This window comes from Pithys albifrons, chromosome 12 (genome assembly GCF_047495875.1).
Source record: "Pithys albifrons albifrons isolate INPA30051 chromosome 12, PitAlb_v1, whole genome shotgun sequence".
NCBI classification, from domain to species: Eukaryota; Metazoa; Chordata; class Aves; order Passeriformes; family Thamnophilidae; genus Pithys; species Pithys albifrons.
In genome coordinates this window covers 16,619,378-16,643,111 of record NC_092469.1, presented here as the reverse complement: position 1 = coordinate 16,643,111, position 23,734 = coordinate 16,619,378, and the positions used below count along the sequence as shown (strand labels likewise).

At 40.1% G+C, this 23,734-nt stretch overlaps 1 long non-coding RNA gene across 8 annotated transcripts in view; it reads left to right on the top strand.

The window, feature by feature from the left end:
- Positions 1-23,734, top strand: part of LOC139677317 (uncharacterized) — a 250,380-nt gene that overhangs the window by 132,967 nt on the left and 93,679 nt on the right. For 4 of the 8 annotated variants that reach the window (XR_011698847.1, XR_011698851.1, XR_011698849.1 and 1 more), the window contains one exon: positions 1,848-1,996. The exons of 1 other annotated variant lie outside the window; for it this stretch is intronic. This is a non-coding gene — a long non-coding RNA (uncharacterized lncRNA). Of the gene's footprint in view, positions 1-1,847; positions 1,997-10,236; positions 10,771-23,734 lie in introns of those variants that run through there. 3 more of the 8 variants (XR_011698853.1, XR_011698850.1, XR_011698854.1) reach the window with 3 other exon arrangements.

Below are 23,734 nucleotides of genomic sequence, written 5' to 3'. Positions count from 1 at the left end.
GCAGAGGCCCTGGCTCTGCACCACTCCTAATGCTAAACCCCTGCTGATCTGCCACTGCTTGGGAGCTGGAGGCACAAAGTGGTGCTGAGAGAAATGCCCCAGAGCAACTGCCATGATCTCATTTTGTCTCTATACCTATGACATACACTTGTTGGCTCCTGAAACCCTGTTTGACTCAAGGCTACTGTATGAATCTCATTTCTTTTATCTGAGCTTTTAGAAGGCTCATCTGATAAGGTCTGAGTAGCTTATGTGCACATCTACTTTACTACACCTAAAGCTTAATTCTCTCTGTCCTAAATGGAACTTTTCTGCCGTTTCATTTGAAAGCTACTTTGTGAAGTTGGTCTTCTGTTCCTATTATTAAATACACGTGATTCTTTGGGGGCACATCACAGAGATTTGAGTTTTTCTTGTGTTGAATTCTGCTCTTGGATAGAAATGTACAATTCCCAGAGTGATCTGCAGAGAATTAATCTGTCATTAGCAATATTGGGTGTAGTGCCTCTAATTCCCATGCACCACCCTGAAAATTTCCACCACCCCCACAAATGGAAAAGAAAAAGAGGACTATTCCATTTATTCTTTTTTATATGTAAATGAGACTTAAAATAATTGTTTGATAATGACATGGGTTTTTTGTTGTTGTTTGGAAATATCTCTTGACAATAATTTATCCTGCAATTATTGTTGCTTAGTCCTATCCTTATAATTAAGGCCAAGAAAGTGTTGTTCATCACCTCATTAAATGCTTTCTCTTTCAGGATGCCTGACTCCCTTTAACACAGCCAAGAGCTGATAAAGCCACTTGTATGCAGAGCTGGCTGCCTGCAGATCTTTGATCTTTTTTTCCCCCCTTCTTCAAGAATATGACTTTGTGAAGTAGTTGGTTCTGCAGTTTCAGTTTGTTGTTTTAAACAGTTCAGTTGCTATAAATACTCATTCACTTTGATTTTCAATTGCCCTTGTAAGACAATTGTTTTTTTGTTGCATTCCCACTGAATAGATAGCCCGCCTGCCTTTTTCTTTTTTTTTAATGTGATTAAAATATAACCCTCTTTTTAAGCTTTTCCACAGCTCACTTTTTCCTGAAAAGGGGAAATTTCTGCCCTAACCAGTCCTAATGACTGAAGAATTCTTTGCACTTGTGTTATGCATTTCCCTTGGTTTTGATGATGGGAGAAAGGGTAAGGGAAATGTCCTGACTGAGGCCATGCAGGAAATCAGAAACATCACTTGGACCTTTGTTAGTGTTATTTGACAGAAATACCAGTTCATTCTGTTGTACTTTTCCTTCTTTTTTGTATTTTTTTTGCATTGAATGTAGAGCACTTCCAAAAAAATCTATTTCTAGAACCTTTTCTGTTGTCTGAGATATCAGTGGCCATGCCCCTGTAGGGATTCCTCCCCCTGTGAGTACCCTTGTGCACCTTGAATCCTCTGTCATCACTGAGGAGAGTGGCTGTGGAAACCTTAGCCAAGGGTTGAAGAAAGGAAGTTTTAGATATTTTTAAAACTCAAGTACCTTAAAGGTCTTTATGACTTTCCATCCCCAAAAGATGCTCTTGATTGTGTATTTAATATTGTAATTCACATCTTTCCAAGCTCTATCAGTTACATTTGCAATAATACTATGCTTTAGGATAAAGGAGTTATTGTCTCTTTCAAGCATAAAGATGAGGAACAAAATAAAAACCTTTATGAAACTTGGCCAGAAGAAGAGAAGGAGCATCCTTTTGCTATTTCCTGTCATGCCTTACTATTGCTGGTGTGTTCACGTTTATTTGGTTTCATCCCTCACATGGTGGATATCATTCTGGAGCTCCTTTTTGTCTGTTTCTCCACAGCTGCTCCCAGATGCAGCAAAGACCTTTACAAGTTTGAGGGACACACCAATGACACAACCTGAATTTGGAGGAGGCTACACCTTCCCAGTTGTGTGAACATCCCGTTGGTGAACCAGAGGTGGGGAGGCTTTGAACATGTGCTGCATAAGGTGTGTGTATATATAATGTGTGGGGGGAGCAAAGTGCCCTCCTCTGGGACATTTCCACTTCCAGACAGTTTAATAACAGAAGCTGAGATTATTCCTTACACCTCTGCTCCAGCTCATCCCATGGTAAGATAAAGCAACAGCCAGTGAATTAATAAGCCCATGATGCCTCAAATACATTTTTATTAGGGAAGTGCCAGTGTAGTACATTGGCAACCATTTATTGAGTACTATGCAATGCTTTTCACAACTTTCATCTGCCTCATTAAAATTGCCTACCAATGACCAAGAATACAAAGCCAGCAGCACAGGTTTAAGATCATGAGTGATCCTTCAGTTTCCAAGGGACTTCTTACCACTAAAGTTCACTTTCTGGTTCAGGGGTTTTCATGAATTAGGGTCTAATAGCTGGGTGGAGTGGAGGGATTATTTTAGTAGTGATGAGTGCAGGTAGGGAAGCTCCTGAAACCAAAAGGAATGGAAGGCATTCCTGTGCTAAGCCATTTAACTGATTAAAATGACCCAGTGATTCATTTAAATAAGAGTTTACTTGCTCAGACTTGAAATGCCTAGTAGTAGTTGATGTTGACTATTTGTTTAAGTGACTTTGGGTGTTAGCATGGGCATCTGTGTTTATACCTGAAAGCCTGTTGCATAAAATAAGAGTTTAAATTAAACACCATAACTTTCCTTCTTATCCAGAATAATCCTTGGGTAGAGAAGGCTTGAGCATTTCTTCTGCTTTAATAAAATGCAGACTTGGTGGCAGGGAATAAAATGAAATTGGGGTAAATAGAAGAGAGGCCACAAATGAAAGGATCTTCCAAATCATTGACTGGAGAGCCCAGCTAGTCATGTACCTCTTATAATGTGCAGAGGTCCAACCTTGCTTTTATCACTAAAGCCTCTTACATGAGTCGCTGATGCTGCATGTCCATGCTCTCAGTGGCACACAAATCCTCCAGAACCCATGACAGCAGCTTTAGTGGTATACCTGGCAGCAAAAACATCTCAGACGTGAGTTAAAAATCACTTCAGAATGAATTCCTGGTGAATTCCATGTGCTCAAGTGCACCTTGGCATTGTATTTTGCACGTAGAAATGGGACTGTGCTCCTAACAATCTTGGTCTTCACAGCTCATATGGTCTACACCTGGATTTTGGTGACAGCACAACCATGAAGATCCACAGGAACAAATCTCAGCTCTCACCTTGCTGTTTCTTCATGGGAATGTGTGAAAGATACTTTTGTTTCTTACACTGGGAAACATAAATATTTCCCCATGAATTAAACTATCACATGAAAAATTATTTATTTGATTATTTTAAAAATTTCTTTTTAGATATTTTAAATCAATAGGTATAGAATAGGAGAAAGCAGAACATTTTTTCAAGATCTGATTTTACTGGATGAAACCAAGCTAAAGATTGGAAATAGAGTAAAATTTGAAGTATTGCCTTAAAATTGAACTTTAGGAACTTGAGATCCTCAGACCTTAGTAAGGTTCTTCCTTATTGAGGTCACTGGGCAAAGGATTGTCCAGCACAGCTGCTTGTATCCTGTCTGGTTAAAGACAAAAGTAACTCTAGTTTTTGCTATTTTTTTTCATCCTGCATTTGTTGATTTTCTGAAATCTCTGATGTAAGAGCTGGTAGAATGGTCTGACATTTTTCATAATCCTCTGTATTCAGGTGATGCATTAAAAATTGCTTCTGGTTTGGCCTTGTGCCTGTTGTACACTGTGATTAATAAGTCAGCTCAGGAGGCATAACTGGTAAAGCCATTTCTAGCTGTTGAACAACATGACACTTCCATATCCGATATCCAGGAGAGCCAGACTCCAGCAGCCTGTCCTAACAGGGAATAGTGTGCTGAAAGAGATGCTGAACACTGGGATGGCATTGTGTGCTGATGTAATAAAATCAGGGAGTGCCTTCATCTGACCTCCGTGAAGCCATGGAAGCACTTTAATTCTTTTTCCTACCAAAATCTTGGTTATATTAATGATTGCATAAATATGTTGTATTTGGGTCATGGTTCATATTTGTCCAAACTGGTAAATTCCCCTAGAAGTAAAAGTTGCTGCCATCCATAAGTCACCTAAGAGTTGCTCTTTGACCAGCAGTTCAGCAAATCTTCTGTGGGCCTGACTGTGATCCTGCCTAAATCTGTTGTATACAACCTTTGCTTCAGTTGTATTACTCCTGACTTATCCCAGTAGAAATGAGAAGAGGGTCTGTCCTGCTGCTGTGGTGACTGCCTGGGGGACAGGAATGATGCACTTTCTAGAGTTTTTTCACTTGTGTGAAAACTGGGTTAAATTTATTTTTCTGAAGCATGTTGGGATCAGGATAAAAATGTGTGCATTTTTCTGTCTAAGATATACCTGTCCATATTCATCTTTAGTTTCATGTATGGCATTTCAAACTTTTGAGCAATTTTGATTTCAGTAAAAGGGAATGTTGCCTTTATCACATTCAATTTTATTTATTAACTGTTTGGTCCTAAGTTTGGTCCTACATTTGTTGATGACAAGCAAGGCTCCCGTTGACTTTCATGGTGCAGAGTAAGGGCCTTAGACTCCTTTCCAAGGTAGAGCTGAAGGATATCAGAAGGCCTACAGAACGAAACATAAACACAGGTCAAAGTAACCCAGAAGTCAGAACTGGATGAGCTCCAAGAGACCTTTGTGTGCCCGAGAAAGAGGAGCTGATGAAGACAGAGGGTCTTGACAACCCCAGACCCAATTCCAGGGGGTGGAACAGGGGTGGGACTGGGGCTGGACTGAGAAATGTGTAAAGCAATGATTGGAAGGATCTTATTATAAAAGCCATGGAAACAAGAACTGGGGCACATGCATGTCATCATGTATTCCTGTGGGCTGTAGGTCTGTGATATTAAAGGACCTTTACTTTTTATCTTACCCTACACTAACGTGGCTCGAAGTCCTGTCTTGTTTTTTTTTTTGGAGGGGGGTCACTCACAGCATCAGTTTGGCCGTGGTTGGAGTAATAAGATTTGGTTTTATTTTCAGGTACATGCATGTGTTTGATTCTTGGGTTATCAGTTGTGAAAAGTTTCAAAATCTCTCTTAAGCAGGATCAGTACAGCTGAGGGCATATTTGCCAAGGTTCTGTTTTGAAGAGAGTTTGCAAGTATGGGTAAAGGAAAGATTTGTTCTCCATGACAGTCCATGACTTCCATGGAAAATGCTATGGTATAAAATATCTATGGTTTGTAGGAATAATGATCTCTTATGAATCACCAGTGTCCCACCAAATTATTTTGCTTAAACCACTGAAGATTAATAAAAAAGTTGAGGCTTTTAGTGGGATCCCTGTGGACTGCACTGGAGCTAAAATTCTGGTGGCAAAATTCCTAAGCTAACTGGTTTCCACTTGCAAGTTAAATTTTAAAAACCATTATGATGATTAATCCTGGCTAATTATTGTTGTCATGAACACTAAACCAAATGTGGGGCCTCCAGACTGTCTCATGTCATGCTGCCTCATTGATTATTTTGTTCCCACTCTGAAATATGTTGTTCTGGGACCAGTAGCAGATTGTAGCCTTCATGGCATGTCCTCAAGTGATCCTGGAGGTAAACAATTTCTATTTACATTTAGTGAAAAAAAAAAGAAACAAAAGGTCCAATAAACATAAGCATGTAGGCTTCCAGTCTGGATCCCATGTGCATGTATGTTATGGAGTTTGTGGCTTGTAGCATATGTGGGGGAGGAAAAAGGACATGGGGTAGGAAAACACGTCAAACACTCTTTCACCTCTCAGTGCTCAACTAGTATCATCCATGTTCATCCTTCTGCTCTCAGAGCCATGTACCTTAATTATACCTCTGTGCAAAGAGAGTTGGGTAAGACTTAGGCTGAAGTCTGAGTTTGCTATTCCTGCCTTGGCCAAAGGAGATGATAGTGCAGTGGAGAACCAGCCATTCCTTGAGCTGCAGAGTTGTGATCCAAGAGCTCTAGAAAGAACAAATAAGATTTCCTCTTATCCTAATGGACTAATTCTCTGTAATGACTTGAGACAATATTTGTTTATTTCCCTCCCCCCCTTGCCCCCCCCCTTCCTATCTCCTCATCTTCCTTCGACCTTTCTGGATGTCTTCTGAACCTCCCTCTGTAATTATCAGGTCATTTATCAGCATTTAGGTTCAGACATCACTTCTGCTTGTATTCAGGTCCCCTCCATTTCACTTGTATCATGATGATGAGGATGAGGCACCAGGGATAGGACTTCAAGGAGTGAGTCTCTTGCCTTGCAGGGTGTTACCTGTTGCTGTGTAAAGTTTGCTCAGGAACATGATCCTCTACAGCTGCACAGCACTGGTGACACATGTGGCTGAGAGTTTTGCTGAGATTAAAGTTGATTTAAAAATTCAGAGGGGGAAAGAGGTGATGTACCATTGCCCAAGCTGTGTCTGGAGCTGGTAGTTCATTCCTGAGAGAGCCTTATGGCTGCAGGAGAGCTCTGTCTCCTGGGGTGTTGGGTGTTGGTGTAATCAGAAGGGCGAAAATTGTATATTAGGTGGTGGAATTTGATGTGCAACATGTAGGGGCAGATTGTCAATGTGGCACACCAAGGAATACGCCTGTCAGATTTGCATGTCAATATTCCATTGCTTGGGAAATGTGTAGGACATGGATTGAAATACAGCCTTGGGGAAACAGCAGTTTTGTCCAAAGAAATGAAGAGATCTTAATTTCATATAATTGCAGAGATCTTTAAGAGGTGCAACTCTGGAACAGGAGCCAGTGTTTTTTTTGTCAAGTCCTGTCACTGACAACAAATCAATCAGAGTGCACAAACTTGAATTTCAGCTGGTAGATCCAGTCTCCATTGCACCTGTGCTATTCCTTTAGTGCTCTAAATAGACATGGCAAGTTAGGTTTCTGGCTTTCAAAGACAAGCATAAAAGATGGGAGGCAATAAAATATAAAATTCAAACCTGCAGTTTATAATAATAACTTATATGCATATGCTTTCCAAATTAAAGGTCCTCTGGGACACCTGTAAAGTAGGTAAACAGCAGAGGTATATGTCTGCTAGTTTTCCATTAGAAAAAAATTAGTGGAAATTCAATCCTGTTACTTAACAGGGTGGCTGGTGCAGCAGGGCACCTTTATTAGTCTGCTACTAATGGGAGCAGTGATGGGAATGGGACAGGAAAATGCATTTTTTTGACTAAGTGAAGAATGTAAACTCAACTTTAATATATGGATTATTGTAGTGAAGCTGTTAGCTATTTGTCATTAACCAAATAGCTATTTAGCTGGTCAGGGAAAAATAATTAAATCATCATGGTGTGAAAACATCTGAAAAAAAATTATGCCTAAAACCTAAACTGTTTTTCACCAGACAGCAGACACTACGCAGGTACTTTTTGGGAAGAGTAAATTTTTTTCTACATGATTTTCATGAGAAAGTTGTTACCAATTCTTGCTATGCAGCCCTTTTGTGGTTAGGACACTTCCCTGCAGACTGGGCAGCATATCCTTGGAGCAGAGTCTGTGGCTAAAGGCCTGGCATTTCCCTTCAGCCCTCACTGCAGTGCTGATGGCCATTTGCAGAGGTTTGGGTATTACTACAATTATACTCCCTAGGCTCAGGATCTGGACTAGGCAGTGTTAACCACATCTATTTCACCCAGGGTAGGACCAGGTAGCCCTAAGTGGCCGTGCAGAATGCTCCTGAATTCCCTGCCTTATTCCCATCAGCAGCATTGCACTGGGAGAAATGGGCTGTGTGATGAGGACAAGGCACCAGGGAAATGGCTTTAAGGAGTGAGTCTTTTGCCTTGCAGGGTGTTACCTGTTGCTGCTTATAAGTGTTTGTTTCTTTTCAACACTAATCTCTCACAAAATATTTAACTTAAGAACCTTTGAGGTTTTACAGAACAGGGAAAGACTGGCAGAGCTAGCTCAGGGCAGGCTTTGCAGCTGCCCTTTCCTGGAGAGGGGGTGCATAGGAAAATGCTTTTGGGAAGACATGCAATAGCACATTACTTCAATTCTTTCTGAAACAACTCCTTTGAACTCAGAGTCAATTCCAGCTCCAAGTACTACAGTCTGAAGGGAAGGAGTAAGTCCTATAAGTTGCTCTTTAACTTTGAAGTGGTTTTCTTTGCCCACCTGGGGTTATGTGACCTTGCTTTGGGCTTGCAGTTGGGAAGGTACATCTTGTCAAGCCCAGAGTGAAAGAAGGACCAGAGGACCTGCTCAGCTCCCGGGCTGACCCTGCCCATGCCTTGTGTCCTCTACTGAGGCTTCTGCACAGTCCACCCTCCTCCACCACAGCTTCATCTCTCCTGTTGCCATCCTACGTCTCCTCATGTAATGTCTTCAAAATCCTCTTCCTGCCTGATTCCTGCCTCTGGCTGTCTTCTCACTACCTCCTCCACATCTTTACATATGATTCAACTACATTTCAGGCCCATGATCTGGCCAAGTGGACAGATGGGGGCACAGAAGAGCCCGTGACGTGGCTCTGCTCTAATCTTAGGTTTTCCCTGTCTTTGCTCCTTTGTTTGTAGTTACCCCTTACTGTGCTCCTGCGATTTCTAACACAGATGATAAATTAGGACAGTGGGGACTGTAAAAGATAAGGTAATAACAGAAATGAAATACCAGGCCAGGATTTTAGCTGGAGTAAATCAGCTGCTGATCTAAACCAGCTGGGGATTTGGCCCACTCTAAAATGAAACTGTAGGATACGAAGAATCCATATAATTATTCCCCAAAGAACACTTTTGTCATGATGCCAGACTGATGTTTCTATTCTTGTTTCTAAAATGATGTATTTTAGAAAGTGATTGTCTCACTATTGCCCACCTGTGGTCACAATATTGGTTCTTTCAAAAGTGAACATGCCAAGTCCTTCAGTCACTCAGCAGTGCCTCTTAAAATGGCTCCCTTCAGCACCTGGAGTTTCTCTTAAAAACTGCTAATCCAAAAAGAAACAAGATCCACATTCGTTTCGCTGCCTGGGTCTCAGCAGCAGCAGAATGCTGCACCTCAATGTCTCTCAGTCAAATTCTTCCTTGAATTCCAGACTGTGCCTTTATTTACCTTCCTTCAAACTCACTTCAGTGTTGAGCTGTTACACCCAGCCCTCTGCTAGCAAGGGAGCACTGCAGAGACCAAGGAAGGTTTACATTGTGGGTCTAAGGTGTCTGTTGCAGAATGAGTATGAAAGTGTCATCTGCTACATGCTTGGCACCTGGCTGAGGTGCTGTGCTGGGAAGATGTATGGGTTTTGTTCATGGGATGTGTCTACGTGCACTCAACTCATAACATTCAAGATAGGACTCCTCTGCTTCTTTTGGAAGGCAGGAAATTTCACACTTTCTCACCCAGTTTTTGCTCAGCTCCAGATTATTTCTGTGTTTGTCAACTGGCCAGGTGAGGAATGAGCCCGAAATCTTGTCTCCAGAATGATGTGAGAACTGAGCTTTCTAGATGGCAGTCTGAAGTTTCCTGTGGCTCCTGATCTCTATCAAAGTGTAAACCAAGGAGATGGTCTTTACCAATCATTAACAACAAGGCTGGCACAAAGGGCTAAGTCTAGGAATCATACTAAAATAAAAATAAATTAACAACACCCACTGTAGGGTTGGTTCAGCCTCACCAGCCATGGCATGTCCTTTCTCGCACACAGCAACAAAAATAGACCCAAGTACTGAAGGAGAAAAAAAAAAAGAAATAAAAGAAAACCCAATTTGTTCCCTATTAAGCTGCTGAAAAACTTAAACCCATTTCTATTCCAGTTAGTAGCTAAGTGAAAATGTAACTGCTTTATATATTTCACTAGAATTAAACTTAAACCTACAGAATTAGGTTTATTAATTTCTGTCAGTGCTCAATGGGGAAATAAGAGTGCCCATTCATTAAGGATACACAATTACTGCAGACAAAAATGAAGCACAGTGCTATTAACCATAATAAAAATGTTGAACACTGTGGAAATTTTCATTAAATAGAATCTATTCCTTATATGACTCTACTTAATCCTTTCTGTCTTCCCCCCCCCCGCTTGTGTTCTCCAACTCATTTTATTTTATTACTTAGCTTTTATGTATGTTTCTTAATGTAATTATGATTAAATATTTTTAGTAGTAAACAGTATTATTTCGTTAAAAAAGAAATCTGTCCCCACACTTATTTCAGCGAAAAGTAGTCTTTGGAAAACAATACAATCATTAAGTAGAATTTCATTATTTTTTTAGCTCATGAAGATAAAAAAGAAACCTACAGCAAATAAGAAAGAAAACTGTCAGCTCAGCCACTAAAATGGAAGTGACTGTGTGGAGCAGATCTATACATGGAGCACAGAATAAATCCACTGAAATCAACTGGAAATCAAGATGGTGATTATGACTGAAAACACACTGAATAAATTGTGAATATGTTTAGGCTTTACTAGAAATATTTAAGCCAAAATAATTATTTTTTAAGAAGATATTCCCAGATTTTCATTATCTTCACCTGACACTCTGAGGAACCACTGATCCCCCATGTAAATTCTGAATTCTTCGTAGGAAACCATGTGGCATCTGCGGGACACAGCTTTAGTTGCTTGAGATGGATCATTAGTTAGTAACCATGATATGGATTAGCTGATAACTTCAGTTCATGAAACTCTATGGAAGCCAATGGGACTATGATCATTTCCAATAAATAAAGACTTATCTCCAGATGGGTTAAAAATGAATGTGACAGTGCCTGGTTGAGCAGTGACCTGTATTTCTTGCATAGAAGTAAATGAATAATAAATAACTATGCCCTGTTGATCAAAGATATTTATTTAACCTGAGGGCTACATTATTAAAGACCTCCTTAGGAATTCCTTAAGAATGTCACAGAGGATTTTGATCATGTTCTTGTACTCCAGGATCTTGGGCAGTCCTCAGACTGTTAGTGCTGGACTCACAACTCCAGGACGTCAATAAGAACTGTCTGTAGGTTTGGGGACTGTGACCACAGAGAGACTTGGTCCAGGGAAGCCAGGGGAGAAGGGATGGGGTGATCCTCAGTGTTGATATTAGGCAAAGGAGATGTTGGATTTGAGGTCTCAGACTGAGTTTTTGGGTTGGATGACAGGGATCACTACAAGAACTTGCTAAAACCAATCTCAGACTTGTCATTATTTTGGCTTAGCACTGTGCTTCAGAGTCATGCTCCAGATATTGAGGGGCTGCTCCCTAGAGTATTTGGACCTTTGCTTTGTCTAAGATCATTTAAATGATAAGTCCTGATATAGCAAATTAAGGAGATATACAGAAACAATGTGCCTATACTGTATTTGAGCTACATGGGGCAAGTTAGCTCACTTCTGCCAAAAGCAAGGACCCTTGGGGGCAAGATTTGTGCTCTTCTACTGTACTCACAGGTCTTGGTGAGGGATTGCAGCTGGCTCCCTGCAATTTGTTGTTCGTACTGCTCAGTGGATGCAATCAAATTTGAGCATGAAAGATTTTTGACCAACCATTTGTAGGGACAAATGAGTCTTGTGCTCACAAGTAAGGTGGTTTGAATGTGGCCATTTGCACTTATGAAGGGTTGTATCAAAAGCCTTTTCAGAGTTGGTCAGATAGGTTATTTATAGATCTTTTTCTTGGATGACCTGATTGATGACATGCAGATGGTCAAGGGGACATTAACTTATTCTAAAGCCTTATTGTGTCCAGAGCTGTTTGAAGTCTAGTTGCTTATTTCTCTCTATTAATAGCACCTTTCAGTTTGGGCCTTGGTTGCAGGCTTGGATGTTCTGACAGCTTCTGTTTCTTTATCTCATCTCATCAGGGAGCTGAATGGGACGCTTGTTAGACTTTCTGACATTTAAATACTGGAAAAGAAGGCTCCCTGAGATAGAAAAGATGGGAAACTACCGTGTCTGTCCATGTCCACATCCACCATTAGTAGAGCAAAAAACTCCGTGTCCATAATTTGGTTCTCATTGCTGGTGTAGGACTCAGCTCCACTTTGGGATGTCCTCTGCAGCTGCAGCTCTGAATCAGAGAAATGGTCATGCTCTATCTAGTTCTTGGTCTCAATAATGGAAGAAGTGAGGTGTGGAAACATGTAGATGGATTACAGCCAAAATAGACTGTTTTCTGAACAGACCTCGACTATTTGGCATTCAGTAACCAGCTTTAACACAGGACAGTAAAAACTGCCAATGCACTTATTACCTTGATATGGTTAACGAGTCAAAGCACAGAAATATGAGTGCATTTCAGTAAACACACAAAATGGCTTCATTTTCAAAGTACAGTAGTTCCCTTAGGTATTTTAAAATCTATTCTTCTGTAGACAAATATTCATTTTCTTTCAGCATTAATTGTAGCGTTGTTGCTGATAATGTTTCATGCATTATACTCAGCTGCCTCATACTGTGGATAAGAGAAATCAGATTGAGTGCAAGAACAGAAAATACTAAGATTGCAGCTGCATCTCCTGGGGAAATTATTGCCATTTCAAATGTCATTCAGCCTGATTCATTATTAAGGGGGAGTACAAGACACCTCCAGCTTGAAAACTGGTCTGCACAGAAGTGGCAAGCTGGCTTTATTGTTGTCCTGATGATGTAACCTTATCAAAATACATGCAGGTTCTATTTTCTCTCCACTATAAGCATAACCTTTGGTATCCTGGGTAGTGGCTAAATTAATCCGCTCCCTCAGAACAATGCAATTTCAAACACAACAAAACCCTCCTGTTGCTAAAGAACATTTATCTGCTTTACTTTCATTTGCATTTTCCATAAATTGAGTAGCAGGAAGTGTGAAACACCTGAAGTTCAAAGTCTCTGGAATGCACAGATGTTGATTTTCATTACAGACTCCAAAGATTGGCTCCTAAGCAACACTGCAGAGATTTTCGTGTAACTTAACCACCTTCCATTGGTGTGCTGGGACTCTGAGAACTCTCCAAAGAGCAATACAGCAGATTCCTGGAGGACTGGGAATGACTAGTGCACCAGAGTGAGAATTGAAGTTATTGTCAAGTAACCTTTTGGTTATCTGGTGGGTTACTTCCTTAGTGTGATTTTGTTTCTTTTTAAATATTTAGTTGAAAAATACCCTAATGCTTTTGTTCTTTTACTACACCTCTACCCAAAGATGTGTTGGCAACTTGCACTATTGGTTGACCTTCTCTTCCTTTGGTATCTCCAATGCAGTGTGTCCACTCTGTGCTCCCACACACCTTTGCTTGTGCTGCCTGCACGGATTTTCTGCTCTGACAAAAACTACAGAATGCAACTGCCTTCCTACATGTTCGCTGCAGTGAGTGCTGGGCTTGGATCTCTGCGGGTTTCATGAGTACTGCCCTCCTGAAATGTTCTCCCAGCATCTTGTGGCACCTCTGCCTACAAGGTGGATTTGTGAAGCACACCTGTGCCTGGGTGAATCCCAGTGAGGTATTGCACACTTTGGGTTATGTAGAGCAGTCTTGGAAATGGGTTTTACAAGACTGTAGTTTTTCTTTTTTACCCAATGAGGAAAGATGCTGTGACTTCATGTTCAAATAATCATGCATGTTGCTTCCTGCAAGTACCATCCAACACAGTTTTGGCACACAATTTGTTTCCCTTTAGCAAACGGATGCCTATGGTTCAAAATTCCAACCCTCCCTTTGCCATCTACTCCAATGTAACCAGTGAACTCTGTCTTGGCTAAATGCAGCCAAAGGTGCATATTGCTTATTGCCTACCGAGTGGAAAGATTGTCTTGTCATCCTGCAGCTTTGCCTCCTCTCTTTTGCCCTGTGAAAGGAGACATTTAAATTGAAACTTTTGGTTTGTGGTTACAGAGGAAATAAAACAAGTCACCAGTGCTGCATATTTGTGCACCTCCATCTGAAGTTTAAACCCTTTCTGATTGCTCAGCACCTCTCATGTAGGTCTAATGTCAATACTGTGTTTGAATTGACTAGTGCATTTATAGCAGATGGGGAAAGAGGACAGAAATAAAATCCCACTCTGTTACCCTAAGTATATATTTCCCAATTTTCTATTCTGTTTATTGGAGATTTCCAAAGCAAGACAGATATGAAGTTGCTTTGTCACTAACAGCAGTGTAAAATTGTCTGCTTCACACCTCTTATCAAACTCGTGTCTTCACCTGGAAAAATCCCTGCAAGTGATTCTGAAGGATTAACAGAGGTGTGAAATCTCACCTTGTGTAAGAAATATGCTTTGCTCACTTTGTCACTTCTGTGTGATTTCATGATCGTGAGTATTGACTTTTCCTGTCAGGCATTTAGGCAGTAGATGCTGACAGATGTCTGTATCAATCATCAAAGCAGTCTTGAGGATATGACCCATGCACTAAGAGGAGATAGAGTTTGTATTGAATTATAGCCAAGAAGCACTCAACACAATTGTGGCCAGGTCAACTTTGCACTTCACTGATCCTCAGCAGGTCATTCAGGCTGGTTTCAGTCTACCCGAACCACCAGCAGTCCCTGGGAACCATTAGTGAACACAGGAATCAGTTTATTCTTTAACTCACAAAGCAAGGACAGTATTTCCTTTATTTAGTATAGCCAGAGTGAGCTCTATTAAAATGCACAAACACTGGTGGATAAATTTGAGTTTGAAAAGGTGATAAAAATGGTAAGTGCAAGCAAGTTTTGGTATTTGTCCTTTTCTTTCAAAATCTTGTGATGATCTTCATTACCTTGCAATGCTGTGCTGTTAAATCACCCAACAGGGAGTGATGCAACACCAGACATGTGCAGAACCTGCTTGAGTGGCACACGAAATTGCTGTGCTAGTTGGTGGGGATGAGTCAGAGGAGGAAGTCACTGGAAGAGTATTGCACCAAGCATAAAGAATCTGAGGTAAAAAATGTGAAGAAGAGTTAGGGGTGAGGATGGATCTTTACATACAGATAAAATAGTGCTGAAATGCTGATGAAGTGAACATCATTTCAGAGCACATGAAACCTACAATTTACATCAACTAAATGTGAAGAGGGAGAAGAACAAACACAAACCATTATGGAAACAAGTTCAGCCATATTTGTAAAGAAGCAAATCTTGTGATGGCGCGTGCACATATTTTAGTGCGTGCTCTGCAGTATGAGAACATTTACTTCTACTTGAAATTCTGTAATTTGCGTATTTTTTTCCAAATAACAATCAAAAAAGAGCTAGCTCAAATATTTGACCATCCAGTTCTTCTCTGTTGATGATGATCTGGAATTGGAGTGACTTCCTGCAGCAAAGGTGTAAATGCAGAGGGTATCTAAGGCCAGTGATTGCTGCAGCCAAATCTCTCCATTTGGGTCTTTTTGGTAAATGGTGCTCTGAAAGGGTTCGGTTGTGCTGAGGAAACGGTTTCCCGGCAGCGAGCCGGTGCTGTGTGCCACTGACCGCCGGGGATCCCATTCAAGCACCTCCTGGTACTCCTGGTGTTTCTTGTCTCAGTCACATATCAGTTGGTTTGACACTAATCTCTAGAGACTCTGCTGACCTGAGCAGAAGTATCATTTGTTTCTCTTCTCTTCTATCATTTTCTGCAGGGCAAAATCACTTCCTCTTTGATTTTTGTTCATTATTATTAAACAGTAGTTTAAAAATCTCAGGTTTTCAGATTAAAGGAAACTGAAGACCAGTATTTTCCAAGTGACATCAAGCTGGAAGTAATCACTTATGTCTTCAGAGTGTTGGAGAGAAATATTGAAATGATCAGATTATAAAAATATCCTAAAAGGTTTTTTTGTAAAACAGGTCTATTTTTTCAGTGCAAAAGAGGGTATCAGATTCTGCAAGGCAGGATATTTAAATAGTGCTACAAAATGCTAATTTTTTTTAAATGTGACTGTGAGAAAACTGAGCCTGGGTTTAATTTCTCCATGAGAAGGAGGAGATCATGAAGAGAAGAGATTGGTACATTTCCGGAAAAATGAGCAGTAATGATTTTCAGAGCCTACTACCTGGTGTTGTAGGAACTATCTGGGTCTGAAGTATATGTGAATATTAAGCTTGTGTATATTCAGTTTTCTTTAAAAAGTTGAAGACAGAAGACAAACTGATTTTTTTTTTTTACAAGCACCTCAGACAGCTGGATGTGCTTTATTTCTGCAAAGACATTACCAGCAACCAGAGCAGTTACAAAAGTAGTGATTCTAGCAGAAAGGGTCTTGATCTGATTGTTTTCACATCCAGCAAAATTAGGCAAATAAGAAACAATTAAATTTTTTCAGAAATCTGAAATAAAAATAATAAAAACTTCTCCCTTTAACATGTGTTTTGAGGCAAGTAGAAGAACACAATGAAGATTTTTTTTCTACTGGCTGAAAAATCTGAACTGGACACAAGATGCTGGGTAATATTCATTAAAAAATATGATTTTTTTTCTATCAAAGTTTAAAAAATAATTTCTATGTAATACACCTGAAAACAATCTGCTTTTGGGAACTGGGGTGTTTGTAGTATATCAAATAAATTAGGTCTGGGATGTTTTTTTCTGTGGTCATAGTGTTAAAAAGCTTTTAAATTTATGTCACTGTTTTGGCAAAAAATATGAAATTGATGGAAAATTATGGCTGACAATGCAAGTTGGAATGAATAACTACACATATATGTTGATTTTAGTCGTTGATTTTGAATAGCAATAAATCTAAAATTCTTCCAGCTCAACTTATGGGAGGCTTTCAGCACAGTCAACCACAAAATGCAGTTGAACCACTCACATAGCGTAATTAGAGCAGATGCTGGTGAAACATCCCACTGCTGTTCACGCTTTATTATGTTAAATCCTGCCTTTCCTGTTTATTTGGTTGTTTTTTGGTTTAGGGTTTTGTTTTTTTTCCTTCCTTCCCTAACACTTACCAAGGCAGCTTTTAGAAATGTCCCACTAGAAGCCAGGAAGGACTTTGCTGTTTTATAGCAGGAGCAACCCAGAGGAGTTTTGTGAGTGTCTGTGTGTAAGATCTGTTCTGTGCAGAGCATTTTGAAAAGAAAAACAGCATTTTTGCTAACAGTGAGAGACATATAACTGGGCAGCATCAGGAACACTGAGAGACATCGTGACTGAATTCAGGTTGCACTGAGAAATTCAGGTTTTATTCCCAGCTTCTTACCTGTGAATGGGCCTGGCATTTTGCTGCTTTTCTGCCATTCCCTGTCCCAAACTTCTCTTTTTGGACTGTAAATTAAGCTGTGCAGGGGGATGGAAACTCCTCCTCTAATATCTTGTGAAGCAGAATGGGGTCCTAGTTTTAGTTGTGATATCAAGTCAGTATTTTGATAAAAATAAAAAAATAAACAGAATGAACATATGTTGAGGAGTATTGTAAATTCATTTAATTTTATACAAAGTGGTGGGGGTTTTGCCTTTTTTTTTTCCTTCTAGATTTCTTGCAAATGGTTTTAAGTGAAGCTCTCCAGCTGACAGAAGATCATTCAGCATTAGCTATTTAAAAACTTTCACTGAAATGTAGTGAAATAAGTTTGTTATTTATGAAGTTCATCTCACAAGTTCCCAAATTGTGGAAAACTGTTTTATTTTGCTTCACATTTGAAACCTGCAAATAGCTGAGTTAATTTAACTAAAATGAGCTTTCTCAAGATGACCTGTAAAGGGGAAAAAAAAATCCAACCCAACTGTACTTTAATCTAGAAATCATCAAAGCCTTCTTGACACATGTATTATTGTAGGGCTCAGAAAAAATAAACAGTTTATGTAGAAGATTAAGAGGCAGTTTGGATTTTGCTTTTGACATATCTTGTCTCCAAATCTTAGCTGAGGATTTATTAGAACACTATCATGTCAAAGCTACCTCATTTATATGATAACACATCTGTAATGTTTTACAAGTGCAGCAGTCCTCGTTCAGAATGTTGCTTTTTAAGTCCTAAATTACAGTACCTGGAGAGGTATGCATAATTATAGTGCATGTTAGCAAATGATAGGATGCATTTTCCCCTAGGCTCTCTGCATTAATCATCAGCAGAGTGGGTGCAATAAAATCATAATTGCTTCTTCAAAAGTTATAATCTAACTTATACAACTTTAAGTTAGTTGTATGGCAATATGATATCGACTGTCACGGAGCAAGCCCGTTTCCTTCATTTCCTTAAAATTAAGGTAGTGCTGCTCAGTGGTGAACTGTAATTAGCATCATTTTCATTTACAGATTTGGGTTTTAGATTCTCAGTGAGTGCATGATGGTGTAAGCTCCAAGCTTGATGAAACGATGCTGATTTACATGTGCCGAGGGCCTCTGGGCTGAGCTCTGCTTATTTGTTGGGCTGCTTGCAGTCAGCTGGGTGGATGATTAACCTCTTCTATCTCCTTAACTAGCAATTGTATCTGAAAAAAAGCCTGTGTTAAGGAAAGGAGTTGTTTTACATAAGAATCCTGAAATATTTGTTTCAATAGAGGCAGTTTCTGCTGCAGAGGGTGACCCGGTGCCAGTGCCAGGGATGAGTTTGCCACTTGAGGACTGTGGGAGGTCTGGCACCCAGCCCTTGTGCCCACCTGCCTGCTCAGGTTACTTCCCTGGCATCAGCACTGAGGATGGTTTGGCCTCACGGTGATTCATTTCCGAGATGTAAAACTGGCAGGAGATGGAATCCCACCCCTCTCCTTGGTGGAATAGTTTCCTGCCAGTTGTGCTTCCTGAATTCACTCATTTTCTTGTCAGATGAACGGCAATGACCCTGTGCAAGGCTGTATAATAGGTAAGGGTAGGATGGAATCAGTTAAAGATACTTACATTAGCTGTCATAGAGCCAAGCCTACAATCAAAGATCAAAGCAAACCTTTAATTATTTAGGAAACATCACTGATGTAATCAATATGCCTTACAAAAACAATTGTTTCATTCATTGCCTCTTGAGCTGATACATATGCACACACACATGCATGACATGCATATGCACACACACACGTGTGTGTATATTTATTTATACACACACACATATATATATATACACACACACATAAAATCAAGTTTTTGTTCTTTGAAGTTTGGCCAACTTTTCAATGTGGTTACAGTGTTCTTGTATAAAGGCATGTCCACAGGGCCTAAGACCCAAGGGACTCAGAAGGGAAATGGATGCGATAACAAAGCAAGTTTTTTCAGTTTTGCACAATCTTATTCCTTAAGATCAGGTCTGCAAATTAAGATCTAAAACTACATATTGGAGGCTGGACCTTGCAAGTGAGGTGTTCTGGCCCCAGTCCAGTAAAGCACTTAAATATATGTTTTAACATTAGATACATGTCTTGTTATGGTGTCACTTCAAAGGGACTTCTGCTTAGAATTAAACATGTGCTTAAACACCAGGTTATGTATTTGAATGAGCCATATACAAATGGCTGTGCTACTGCTGGAAAGCTTAGCACCTTGTTTCTTTACTGAGTAAATACAATCATAAGAAAAAACAAAACAGAGGCCTCCACCTTTTCTAAATAGTGCTTCCATTGTTGGTTTGTGCCTCATTCTCACAGAGCCACAGAAGCTCCCACTTCTTTGCAGAGCCTTAAACACATGGAGGAACGTGCTCACCGTGCTGGGGGTTGGAGGATCGAGGTCAGTGGAGGGACTCTGCTCATCGCTTCTCCAATGCCTGCAGTCTCCTGTGAAATGCTTCACTTACAGCCTGTTCCTATGTTGAGAACTGAGAAAACTGGGGCTGTGGCCATTCTTCCCAATATCCAGAGAGCAGCTGGTGTGTAAGCGTAGACACCCAAGTCGTAAGTCTCATGCAAGTTATGCTCAGCCACTGCTTACTTCTGGTTTTGGCCTTCTGTGATTCTGGTTTATTAGCATGGCAATTACATACTTTAATACTTGATTTGCATGAGATTAAGCTGCATAGTTGTGAAATTCATACTGCTGCTAAACAACATCATGCCTTAAAAGGGCTTAGAAGCATCCAAGAACAATGTATTTCACACCTATTGAAGTATTTGCTGAAATGCAGAAAATTGGAAAGTTCCTTTCCACAGTTCACTGTCTTGCTCAGTTTTTGAAGGAAACTGTCCTTAAAGATACTTTTCACTTTTTATGCCAGAAATACAAAATACAATAAAGGATACTAATATCCTATTGGAAGGCATCTTCACTAAATAAGGCTTTTAAGTCTCCTGCAGATCTGAATTTTTCTTCACTCTCTGGCTTACTGGTGTTAATAGCCAGCACTTTTAAGCAACAAAATTTACTAAAATTAGCTAAAATGTACCATGCAGTTGTGTCCTTAAATGCCACATATAGTTTTGAGGAAACAAATCTTTAAAAAAGCCAAAAACCAAAAAACAAACTTGACTTCATTTTTGTAAACTGAAAATTTGGTGTTAAATTATTTTAAAATGCAACCCAAGTCACAGCAAGCTGCTGTGGATCAGGTCACACTGCCTCCTTCAAAATCATGCTTATCTTTAAATTTTCCTTTCATAAACAGTTGGCAAATATAGCATCAATTTAAGCTGTAATGACCACATTTAATTTTCATTTTAAATTTATTCTGTTACTATATATTGGTATCCTAGTTGATGCCAAGTCAGCCAGCCACAGGTCTGTTTTTCATTTATGCATTGAACTTCTTTAGGTTAGACATGCTCAAGAGTCCTGGTTTAATGCATAACCCTAATTATAACTTAGAATTAAGCTACTGCTGACTGCAGCATTTTAGGCAGGGGAATCAAAGAATGTATCTAATGAAAAAAACACAACTCCACCCCTCACTAGTGCCTTATCTTTATACATTTTTTTATGTTCCTTTTTTATTTTTTTTTTAGATTGCGTGCATAATACAGCTATAAAACAGCAGTTTAGATAATATAGTCAGCTTGTCAGTTTATATATGTCTACTCTGAGCTTAAGGGTTTTCTCTTTACTTTGAATTGGGTCTCAGTTCTTATTAAAATGCTACAAGCTTTTAAGAGATTGTAGTATCACAGACCAGTGATAGCTCAACATTCCAATATATCATTATGTTGGACCTATATCTGTGCACTCTAAAATTGCATTACTGTTTAAGCTGGTTGAAATATTTTTGCAAAATATTTGGTTTTGGATGAGAAATACCTTTTCAACCATGTAGAACTTTGACAAAGAAATTCTTAAAATGTGCTGATAAAAATGTCTTTGGAGTTTTTTAATGGAAAAACTTTAAAAATGTAATTCAGAACACTGTTCAATTAAAATAAAAATATTGGGGATTTCCCACATTTTTCCAGAAAGTGAAATATTTTTGATGAGAAGCTCATGTTATCATTTTGAATTTTTCTGAATTTTGTAGATTGGATTGCATCATTGGGAACTCAATGAAGAGGAAAGGTAGGATGGTATCATCTGTGTCTTTACTCCCAGAATAAATCAGTTCTTATTAATAGAAGCGAGCTTTTAGAGGGGGAGATGATTAATGATGAGCCATGTTGCATGGGTCAGAAGGAAAGGTGGCCTGGGGAGATGCCACAGTCATGAAAAATAGGATCACAAAGAAGACTGACAAGCCAGGAGGAGCATCACACTCCCACGAGACTCCAAGACAGTGGCACTGAAACTTGAGTGAAGAGCTGAGATCAGAGCAGCACCACACAGGGACACCCTGTATTCACTGCACAAAGCCAAGACTTTTCCTGTGTGAGACGGAGAGTAAATGAAAATCATGGCAAGGTCCCTTTGTGCACCAGCCTTTCTGCTCTCCCTTTTCTTACAGTGCTGCCATGGAATCACTCTCCCACTCTCAAGGAATACTTGCAGTTACTGCACCTAATTCTACTCATTTTCACTGGCTTTGCCTGAGGGTAACACCTCCATTTCCTTAGAATTAGTCCAGCTGTAAACTGAGCTTTGTGGCTGGAGATGGCAATCCTTTGCCACTGAAATATGAGACTGTGTTTTCATTTCTATACTGGTTCTTGTGCCTGACTTCTCTCCATAGGAGGCTCGTCAGTAAGAGCTATACACTGCGTGATAAAATACTAATGTTTTTCTTCTTTGGGAACAGGGAAATGAAAAAATTCTGGGCCTGTGCTAACATTCCACTTGTTCTGCGTGGGCATTCAGCTGTACTGCCAGGAACTGGGAGCGTTTACGGTCCTGGTGTAAATGAAAGCAGACAGAAGCAATGGAGAAACAGGCTGCATGAGCCTGGGGGCTTGTCCATGCACAATAGTAGCATCAGTTCAGCTGCAAAATCCATTTAGCTGAACCAGGGTATGTCTCTGATTGGACACACTTAAATTGGTTTATAACCAGCTTACATCAAATTAGTTTAAATCAGGAGGTTGCCATAATAGCTGCATCAACCCGTAATTGTCTAATTTTTGTATAAGATGGTCACAAACCAGTAGCCTTTCCTCTACGCAGGCATTTGCACTGTTTTAGATGTTTGAAAAGCTGCTAAACCAGCACAAATTTTGTTTGTAGACAAGCCCTAGTGCCCCAAGTTTGTGTAAGCTGGGACAGGAGTGTGTGGGGGCTCTGTGCTGGCTGTGCTGCAGCACATGTGCTTGAACCTCATGGAAAAGGAGACAACAGACGCTTTAGAGCAAGAATGGGACACAAGACACTAATTTTCCAAAACAGTTTATTGCTCTGTATGAGGGAAAAGCATGAGGTAAAGAAGTTCAGAACTCCTTGCTGTGACCCAGGGGTTTTTGTGAGTCGTGTTCACAAGCACGGCGAGGTCAAAGAGAAGCTGTCTGAGGGCTCCCTGGGCTGCGTGGCTCATGTTTCATCCTGTGAGCTGCAGCAGCCCTGGGCTCTCTCTACGTTTATTCAAAGGATTACAACACCCATCAGGCAGTGAGGCCAGTGAGACATGTTCCATCTCCCAAGCTGCTTAGGACAGAGCTGGAGCAGAAAATGTTGGTTTTACTATATGTTAATGGCAGTTCAGATGTGTTTTGCAAAGACAAGACCCTCTGGACAGCAAAGGCAGGAGGCTTGAAAGTGTGACATTCTGGAAACAAAGACAACAGGAGAATGACACCATGAGCAGGGTTATCTCAACATTTCTGCAACTAAAAATGGCCCAAATTATTTTCTAAAATGAGCTTTTGCAGAGCAGAGAGAAAGCCTCTGATTTCAAGGGTTCCTAAAATACTTTTGGAATGAAACTCTGAATGTTCTGTGGGTGTTGATCGCTGGAGTGCTCAGTAGTACTCGAGCTCTGAGTTCACACCATTAAAGCTTTGTCGACAGTATTGAAAGCGTCCTCTAACACACTGAAGCAAGCTCAAGAGGCTGTATTTATGTTCTCAGGCTGACTTTAGGGCTGTTGCTGGCAAGCTGTCAATAAAAGAACTTATTAGGCAGGGAGGCAGCTTGGAATGGGGAGTTGTTTAAGCAGCTCACTTATGAATGGGACACAAAGGTGAACGGAGTGAACTTTCTGCATGTTTAGCAAATGGCAATACAACAGAGCAGTTTTATCAAGGTAACTCTCTTCTGGATGCCCAGCAGTAAATGCGCCAGATAGCTTCTCCTGAGGAGTACTCCTCCAGTTCTGAAAGTATATCTGGTAGAAGCTGTTTTATTCTTTCAGAAAAAGAAAGGAAAATTGGTTTGATGTTCTTCCCTCTTACCTTTCTGAATGTGTGGAAGAGCAAGGCAGAGCTGTTTTCTCAGCAACAGAGAAATGTAACGATGCATTTCTCCTGAGTGAGGCTTCTAGGCATTTCCATACCTCATGCAAGTGGATTGAGATGCCATGGTGAATCGTACTGTAGCCACTAGATAGTCCTGTTGGACTTGAAAA